A 9,116-nucleotide genomic window follows, 5' to 3' on the forward strand; every position below is an offset into this window, starting at 1 on the left:
TTTGTTATTCAATATTATTTAATTAATGCTCGTGACTTTCACATTTCAGTTTTCCACATAAACGTGTCCTTGTGGAATATCGTTCCTTACAATTTTTTTTTTTTTTTTTTTGAGACAGAGTCTCCCTCTGTCGCCCAGGCTGGAGTGCAGTGGTGCGATCTTGGCTCACTGCAACCTCCGCCTCCTGTGTTCAAGTGCTTCTCCTGCCTCAACCTCCCAAGTAGCTAGGATTACAAGTGCCCACCACTGCACCCAGCTAATTTTTTTTAAAAATGTATTTTTAATAGAGATGGGGTTTCACCATATTGGCCAGGCTGGTCTCGAACTCCTGACCTCAAGTGATCCATCTGCCTCGGCCTTCCAAAGTGCTGAGATTACAGGTGTGTGCCACCACTCCTGACCAGCTTTTTGAATTCATGGAAAAATACATTGCTATGAAAATAAAAATATTCGGATTAGAGACTTAAATGTTAGACCTAATACCATAAAAACCCTAGAGGAAAACCTAGGTAGTACCATTCAGGACATAGGCATGGGCAAAGACTTCATGTCTAAAACACCAAAAGCAATGGCAGCAAAAGCCAAAATTGACAAATGGGATCTCATTAAACTAAAGAGCTTCTGCACAGCAAAAGAAACTATGATCAGAGTGAACAGGCAACCTACAGAATGGGAGAAAATTTTTGCAATCTACTCATCTGACAAAGGGCTAATATCCAGAACCTACAAAGAACTCAAACAAATTTACAAGAAAAAAACAAACAACCCCATCAAAAAGTGGGCAAAGGATATGAACAGACATTTCTCAAAAGAAGACATTCATACAGCCAACAGACACATGAAAAAATGCTCATCATCACTGGCCATCAGAGAAATGCAAATCAAAACTACAATGAGATACCATCTCACACCAGTTAGAATGGCGATCATTAAAAAGTCAGGAAACAACAGGTGCTGGAGAGGATGTGGAGAAATAGGAACACTTTTACACTGTTGGTGGGACTGTAAACTAGTTCAACCATTATGGAAAACAGTATGGCAATTCCTCAAGGATCTAGAACTAGAAGTACCATATGACCCAGCCATCCCGTTACTGGGTATATACCCAAAGGATTATAAATCATGCTGCTATAAAGACACATGCACACGTATGTTTATTGTGGCACTATTCACAATAGCAAAGACTTGGAATCAACCCAAATGTCCATCAGTGACAGACTGGATTAAGAAAATGTGGCACATATACACCATGGAATACTATGCAGCCATCAAAAAGGATGAGTTTGTGTCCTTTGTAGGGACATGGATGCAGCTGGAAACCATCATTCTTAGCAAACTATCACAAGAACAGAAAACCAAACACCGCATGTTCTCACTCATAGGTGGGAACTGAACAATGAGATCACTTGGACTCGGGAAGGGGAACATCACACACCGGGGCCTATCATGGGGAGGGGGGAGGGGGGAGGGATTGCATTGGGAGTTATACCTGATGTAAATGACGAGTTGATGGGTGTTGATGAGTTGATGGGTGCAGCACAGCAACATGGCACAAGTATACATATGTAACAAACCTGCACGTTATGCACATTTACCCTAGAACTTAAAGTATAATAATAATAAAAAAATAAATTAAAAAAATAAATAAAACATTAAATAGATTAAAAAGCTAAAAAAAAAAAAGAAAATAAAAATATTCATTTGTATATAATTTAAAATTCTCCTCTATTACCCAGTAGTAGGAATGCCCTATTTTGGCAAACTGTATTCCATACCACATCTTTTACTGCCTTGAGCTGTGCTGTATCAGTTTCCATTTGAGGCAGGCTTTTCTGGAGCATTTTTGACCCCAGCCCAGAGAGGACAGACAAGTGCTAGGAAGTTTTTTTCTGAGACTTTGCATCAGAAATATCTCGTTTCTTTACATATAATGAAGACTAAGGTATTCTAGAGCCTTAATAATTTTCAAACTCTGTAAATATTACTCCATGTTTTCTAATTTTCCGTATTTTAGTTGAGAAAGTCATTTTCTCTGTTAGTTTAAAAAAAAAACAATTTTGTCTCCTCTTTGGCTGGTTAAAAAACATTTTTCTGTGTAGATGAAACTGAGAAATGTCAGCAGGTGCTGCCCAGTTTTCAGTATTTTCTTGAATTACCTTAATCAACATTTAGTGAGCTCATTCAGTCAGAAAACTCAGGCCGTTAGTTCAGAGAAAATTTCTAGCCTTCCTCCATCTGTTCAGTTCTGTTCCTATGGAATTTCTAATAGCCATGTATTGGGACTCTTGGGAGTCTCTGTGTCATTCATATTCTTCCTCTGTTTACCACTTTCATCTGAGCTTCGAGAGATTCCTTTGAACTAATTCAATAATTTGTTTTTTTCACTCTCCAGTGTGCCATTTACTTCAGTCATCACGCCTTTTGTCCACTCACCCCTTCTTGAGATGACTGCTTTCTGCAGCAGCGTGCGGCTGTTCCACCACGTCCCACCACCTTTTCCTCTCTCAAAACACGTGATTTTGGGTTGTGGTTATTATTGATGAAGTCGTTTTTTCTCTCTTTTAACTCTTCTTTTCTCCTCCCCATGGTATCTTTGTTCAATGACCGGAATCCATTTGCTTTAAATGTTCACACTGGGGTGGGCCTGGTGGCTCACGCCTCTAACCCCAGCACCTTGGGAGGCCAAGAAGGGTGGATCACCTGAGGTCAGGACTTCAAGCCCAGCCTAGCCAACATGGCAAAACGCTGTCTCCACTAATAATACAAAAATTAGCTGGGCGTGCTGGTGCATGTCTGTAATTCCAACCACTTGGGAGGCTGAGGCAGGAGAATCACTTGGACCCCGGAGGCGGAGATCGCAGTGAGGCGAGATCGCGCCATTGCACTGCAGCCTGGGCGCAAGAGTGAAACTTCATCTCCAAAAAGGTCATGCTGGATGTTTTTGTGGTTTATGAATGTGATGATTGGGTTTTCACACTCAAGTGTGAGATATGCCTCTCTCAGACCTTGTTCCAGTGTCGGTACATTACCGGTCTGACATTTAAAAAGAAGTGTTCACACTGGTGCTGCTCTTCGGGCTTTGTACCCTTTCCATTCTGTGATCTCATTCTTTGCAAACATTCACATAGAGTTGCCTGGTTCATTCATCCTGAGAGCTGAGAAGAAATCTGTCAGATACTTCATAGGTCAGTGTTCAATTTTTTATGGTTACTCACTGTGAGATATAATTTTGCCTTTTCTACTAGTTGAGTTATTTCAGCAGGAAATAACTGGAGGAATTGGTAGAAGAAAGTGCTTACACATTCTCACTTAGGATACTATCTTGATCCTGGAGGACCTTAGGTTTATTTCTTTCAATATTACCATAGAGATAACTGTGTAAGATAACCTCTTACATAGAGATAATAGTAAAACAAAACAACAGCAAAACACACCACTGTTTTTTGTTTTGTTTTGTTTTGAGATTGCCCTTGTTGCCCAGGCCGGAGTGCAATGGCGCCATCTCAGCTCACTGAGACCTCTGCCTCGCAGGTTCAAGTGCTTCTCCTGCCTCAGCCTCCTGAATAACTGGGATTACAAGAACACACCACCATGCCCGGCTAATTTTGTATTTTTAATAGAGATGGGGTTTTACCATGTTGGTCAGGCTGGTCTCAAACTTCTGACCTCAGTTGATCCACCCACCTTGGCCTCCCAGTGTTGTTATTTTTAAAAGAAGAATGCAAATGAGGCCTGGCCTGCGGGCATTTTTTGCCGGGGTGGTTTCCGTGCAGAGGTTGCTTTCCCTGGTGCCGTGCTGTGTTAGGTGGCACCTATGGAATTCCAACACTCTCCTCCAGGAAGCTCATCTCTCCGGAGGCTGAAGCTCCTGAGGTGCTGCACAGGGCTTGCTCTAACGCTGCCAAAGTCCCCACTGTTTTTCATATGACCTAAACTCATGCCTGCCTAGTCTGCCAAGTCCTAAACGGTCAAAGCTTCCACACTCGTGAGTCCTTCCCAAGCAAGCCTGCTCACTGCCTCTGTGCCCCGTCTATAAATATTCTCAACAATTCTCCAGGACTTTCCCAGGCCTCCCTCCGATGCCTTTATCCACCCCTCGCCTCCCATCTGGGCTTCTCTTGGTAAGGTCAGTCCTTCCACAGATACACATACCATCGCGACTTTCTGGGAGCCTCTCTGGCCCACGTGATTTCTAGGTCTACCTACTACCTCCATTTGTTACAGCCTCAGATCCATACACCCTGGCCCCACGGCCTACCCCAGGCCTCAGCACACCTCCCAGGTAGCCCTGCCTCGGCCCAGCCCACTGTTGACAGGGGACAGGCTTCAGAGAGCTGTTTCCGATCTGTCCCTGTGAGGTGTCTGAAAGCAGAGAAGCTGCTCTTTAGGCAGATGCGTGGATGCTCTGCCCTCCCCTCACCGTACTGGTTGCCCAGGTCCCGCGGAGAGTCGCACTGCCCTCAAACTCATCGCTGGGTAACTTGCCAGCTCTTCGGTGTCTTATTCTTCTTATGGTGCCATCACGTCTTAGGCACTCATTTTCATCCCTCAGTCAGAATGTAAGCCCATTGAAGGTTTTGTGTCCTTCCTTCCTTCCTTCCTTCCTTCCTTCCTTCCTTCCTTCCTTCCTTCCTTCCTTCTCTTTTTCTTTCTCTTTCTTTCTTTCTCTCTCTTCTTCTTCTTCTTTCTTTTCTTTTTTTTCTTTCTTTTCTTTCTTTCTTTCTTTCTTTCTTTCTTTCTTTCTTTCCTTCTTTCCTTCTTTCCTTCTTTCCTTCTTTCCTTCTTTCTTTATTTCTTTTTTGACAGAGTCTCACTCTGTCACCAGGCTGGAATGCAACGGCACGATCTCAGCTCACTGCAACCTCCACCTCCCGGGTTCAAGCAATTCTCCTGCCTCAGCCTCCCAAGTAAGGGATTACAGGTGCGCACCACCATGCCCGGCTAATTTTTGTATTTTTAGCAGAGACGGGGTTTCACCGTGTTGGCCAGGCTGGTCTTGATCTGTTGACTTCGTGATCCGCCTGCCTCGGCCTCCCAAAGTGCTGGGATTACAAGCATTAGCCACCGCGCCCAGCCTTTTTCTTTCTTAAATTTCAAACAGATTTAGGGTTAAGTTTTAGAAAGACTTGCTTGTAAATGTACTCTAACTGCTGTCTTCTGTGGTAACTGGGCAAGATACTCAACTGTGTTAAGGCTTATATTTCTGGACTGTCAAACGGTAGTAGTAATACTGATCAAGAAGGATTGGGGGACCACTGGCAAGAATACCACGAAATGCCTTGTATTCACAGAACATTTCATTAATGACTTTTTTTTTTTTTTTTCTTTTTTTTTTTTTTTTTTTTTTGCCTAGAATGGGACTATACAAATAGAAGAAATACTCTGTACTTATATTGAGCAAACAAATCACATTGTGATTAACAGTAAGAGACCAAGAATAATGCTTCTAGTTCCAACTTGCCCACTGAAACATTTTGCCACATGGGATTATGTCTCAAATTCCATAATCATTTTTATGATTAATTCCAACATTACTCCTTCCCCACAGCTTCCCGTGAAGCTTTCCTGAGTTCAGGCCACCACTGCAAGCCCAGGACTTGCAACACTCCCTGGGGAAGGCCAGCTGATGGTGTGGCTTTTCTCCAAACTGCACCCGAGTTCATCCCTGAGTGATGCTGGCTGCAGGAGATGCTCAGTCTCCTTCCTCTCCCTGCTGGGTTCATGTTCTTGGGAACCAGACAGGAACATTCCTGGTGACCATCTCAGACACCCATGTCTCTGTCCATCAAGGCTCCTCCCCTGCCCCGTCATTCGGTGCCCCTTTCTGACCACGGTTCTGGGCATCAGACATCACAATTGCTTCCTTCTGGAACTCCAGGAGCCCTTCTTGTCTACCTGCTCCACCCAATCAGAGTAGACTCAGGAGCATCCAAGAGCTGCAGGAGCCTGTATGTCTTCAAAGATCTCACCACCTAGCGGGACCCGCACACTGCCAGGCACTGCAATGTGCAGCCTAGGGACTGAGAGTCATGCTCGTGTGCACTCAAAGCAGACTCTCTTCTCTGGACATGAGAGGATAAGCCAGTCTTTGAGGAGGAAAATGCACTCACAGGCAGACCTGGCTTGAACCCAAAGCACCACTCCACTGCATGGTCCCATGCTTGCACCACCTGTGTCTGTGAAATGGGATAATACCTCCTCCTTTAGTCATGGTGCAGACGGCGTTTGTGAGGCACTTTGAACTTACGTATCTTATAAAAGTTCACCATCTCAGTACTGAGTCCCAGAAAAATAGTTGAGGTTGATCTAAGTTCATTTATCCATATAGTTACCCTTTCTTAGTCACTTACCCTGCGCCCATGGAAGGGAATGAAGTGATGCATGAGACACATTCTCTGTCTTTTGTCTAATGGATGCGACAAATGGGATGCAAACACACCTCCCACCAGGGGAGCGCATTGGGTTCTGTCATTAGGTAACTGGTGCCAAAGATGAAATGACTGGCAAGTAAAGTCTCCTCCTTCCTTCAACACTTTTGCCTTCAAGAGTGGAGTGCAGGCAGCTTTCCAGCCCATGCCAAAGGGGAGGGCAGGCATCTCCACAACAACCAGGCCTCATGCTCCTGGCTGAGGGAAGGTTCTGCCTTCCAGGCCTGGACCGGAGTGGGATGGGATTCCGGGATTAAGGCAAGTAGCAATAAATTATAGTGCAAGCCGCAGATGCCCTCCATGCCTGAACCTGACTACAAGCCAGGCTTAGGAACACAGTTAATAAAAATTTTTTTTAAAAAAAATAGAGCTGCCCTATCCTCTTGCTTAATCCCTCAGAACTGGAGAAGCTGTCTCCCAGGGCTTGATTAATAGGCCCCTGGAGAGTTTGCTGCACCCCAAGCCAGCCCGGCAGCACACGGAGCACAGGATAGAGGCGCCATCTGCCCCACGCGTACCTCCTGATACCTGCAGAGGAATCCCCCATACTCAGCCCTAAGGCGAGGAGGGATTTGACACCTCTAGGAAGGATGCTCTAGTTTGCTTCTGGGTTTTATAACTGGCCTCAATGGGCGTACTTCACACTTTCCTGCGTGGTCTTTAGAACTATGATCGGTAAAAGGCTTTTGCATGCCTCTCTAGTGACTTCACAATCTACTAAGGAAAAACAAATTGTCAAAAGAAAAAGAAAATCTTCAAATTCCATCACAAACACAAACAGAACATTTAATATCAATGGAAGATGCTAAAGGTTAGAGAAAATGGACAAATCACACCTTACCCTTCCCCTGAGGAGTCCCGCAGTCTGTGAGCGGTGGGGTGAATGGAAACAGAACCAGGATCTGTGGTCAAAGTCCAAATTCACACAGAGTGCCTGGGAAGTAAGTCAAGGGAGTGTCCTCAGGGGCTGAGGACTGAGCTGGGTTTCCATGAATGGTAGTTGGCCGGGGAGTGGGGACGCAGGATTGGATCGGCAGGGGGAGGCCTTCTGTGGTCCTGCGAGAGCAAAAAGGAGCCTAGCACTCGCTAGGAACCCCTGATGTGCAGCGGGGGAGCGTGCTAGCTGAGCAGAACCTGAGGGGTGAGCCAGGTGCACTGTGGGCAGCTCTGGCACCAGGGGAGATCTAATCTCTGCTGTCACAGGCAGGGAAATAGCACTGAACCACTCCACACACAGAGAACAGAGCTGAGAGGAAGGAGACCAGAGTCGTCTGATAGCACCTGCCATGGCGCCAAGACCCGAGATTCCGCTTCTCGAGAGACCATCCAGGAGTCAGGAGGGCAAGCCGGGCAGAGGGGCTGCTCTCCAGCTCCTTCTCTTCAGAGGGTGACCCAGGCACGGGGGTGACCCAGGCACGGGGGTGACCCAGGCACGGAGCTGACCGCTGTGTTGCAGTGCCACAGGCCCGTGCATACCGGCCTCCCAGGACTCGGCTGGCCTCTACTTCTGCCCCAGATGAGTGCTCTTCCTGCCTGCCCCAGGTCCCTCGGCCCACACTTGTCCTCATCGCTTAGAGGCTGATGTATGCTGTCACCCCACTACCCAGCAGCCAGTGACATCACTCATGCTGGCTGCCAGCCCCAGAGGGAAGCTAGTGTCCTCCAGAATCCTGTGCCCATGGGACACATGCAAGAGAGGACCAGCACTTTCTCTCACTGGGTCTGATGGAGGGAGGAGGTTTTGCTGGAATCTGCATTCACCTTCATGCTGCAAACTCCTGGGTTTGTGGGCCTGATCCCAGTCCCTGGTCCTCACTCTGAGACAATCGCCCCCATAATGACAGCCATCCTTTCTGGGGCCATGAGTGTGCTTGCATGGTGTAGGTGCTAAGTGTGGCAAACGCACATGCACCCAGGACAGCCCAGCTGAAAGCAAAAATGCCTGCTTGTCCCTGCCTCACTGGCCGGTGTGACACTTACTGATGCGTGCATCACCAGTGCATGCTGGGTCTCCCTCATATTCAGGCCATGCGAGGTTCATTGGTGCTTTGGATTTTAGAATACAGAGTGACCATCTCTGGTGAGTGATGTCTTCTAGGGGCACCATGGGCTGCTCCTATGTGGGGCCCAGCTGAGCAGTGGTGAGAGGCTCACTAGAGTCCTGTGTTCAGAGCAGAGAGCAGAGTTAGTACCACCACATAGGATGCTGTGTCCTGACACGTGTGTAAGTGATAACAGGTTAGCATGGCAGCTCTGGTAACGTGGCTGCTAAGAGTCAGTGCCGTGAGTACCATCTCTTCCAGTTCTTCTGTCTCTTGGAGAAATAAAGCCATCAATGCCTTGCTCATTGTCAAACCTCTTGTAAGAGGATGGTGGATGGAACTCAATGAAGGCTCCATGCCCTGAGCTGTTATTTTCAAGCCTCAGTATTATACCATGGAAGCTACTGCACTATTTCCACCAGAACAGCACAACCAGACATGACCATGCACTCGGTCACATGTCGGACATTTGTCAATAATAGCTCAAGGACACAGAAGCTTGAGGTTACAAGAGGCTTTCGGCAAAAGCAGCTTACTAAGTTGCATGTTTAAGTGCTGAGGAAAGAAGCCTCAAACAGTAGTGAAACATTTGTTGAACTCTATGTACTCAGAAATGGCAAAAATAACATGGGACAGAAGGAGCCAA

At 46.5% G+C, this 9,116-nt stretch overlaps 1 non-coding gene across 1 annotated transcript; it reads left to right on the forward strand.

Annotated features, from left to right (window-relative positions):
* The first annotated feature begins 2,935 nt into the window (after nt 1-2,935).
* On the forward strand, nt 2,936-3,039 carry LOC126933306 (small nucleolar RNA U13). The gene has a single exon (XR_007718542.1). It is a non-coding gene; the product is annotated as a small nucleolar RNA U13 (small nucleolar RNA).
* The last annotated feature ends 6,077 nt before the right edge of the window (nt 3,040-9,116 follow it).

Source organism: Macaca thibetana, chromosome 12 (genome assembly GCF_024542745.1).
Source record: "Macaca thibetana thibetana isolate TM-01 chromosome 12, ASM2454274v1, whole genome shotgun sequence".
NCBI lineage: Eukaryota > Metazoa > Chordata > Mammalia > Primates > Cercopithecidae > Macaca > Macaca thibetana.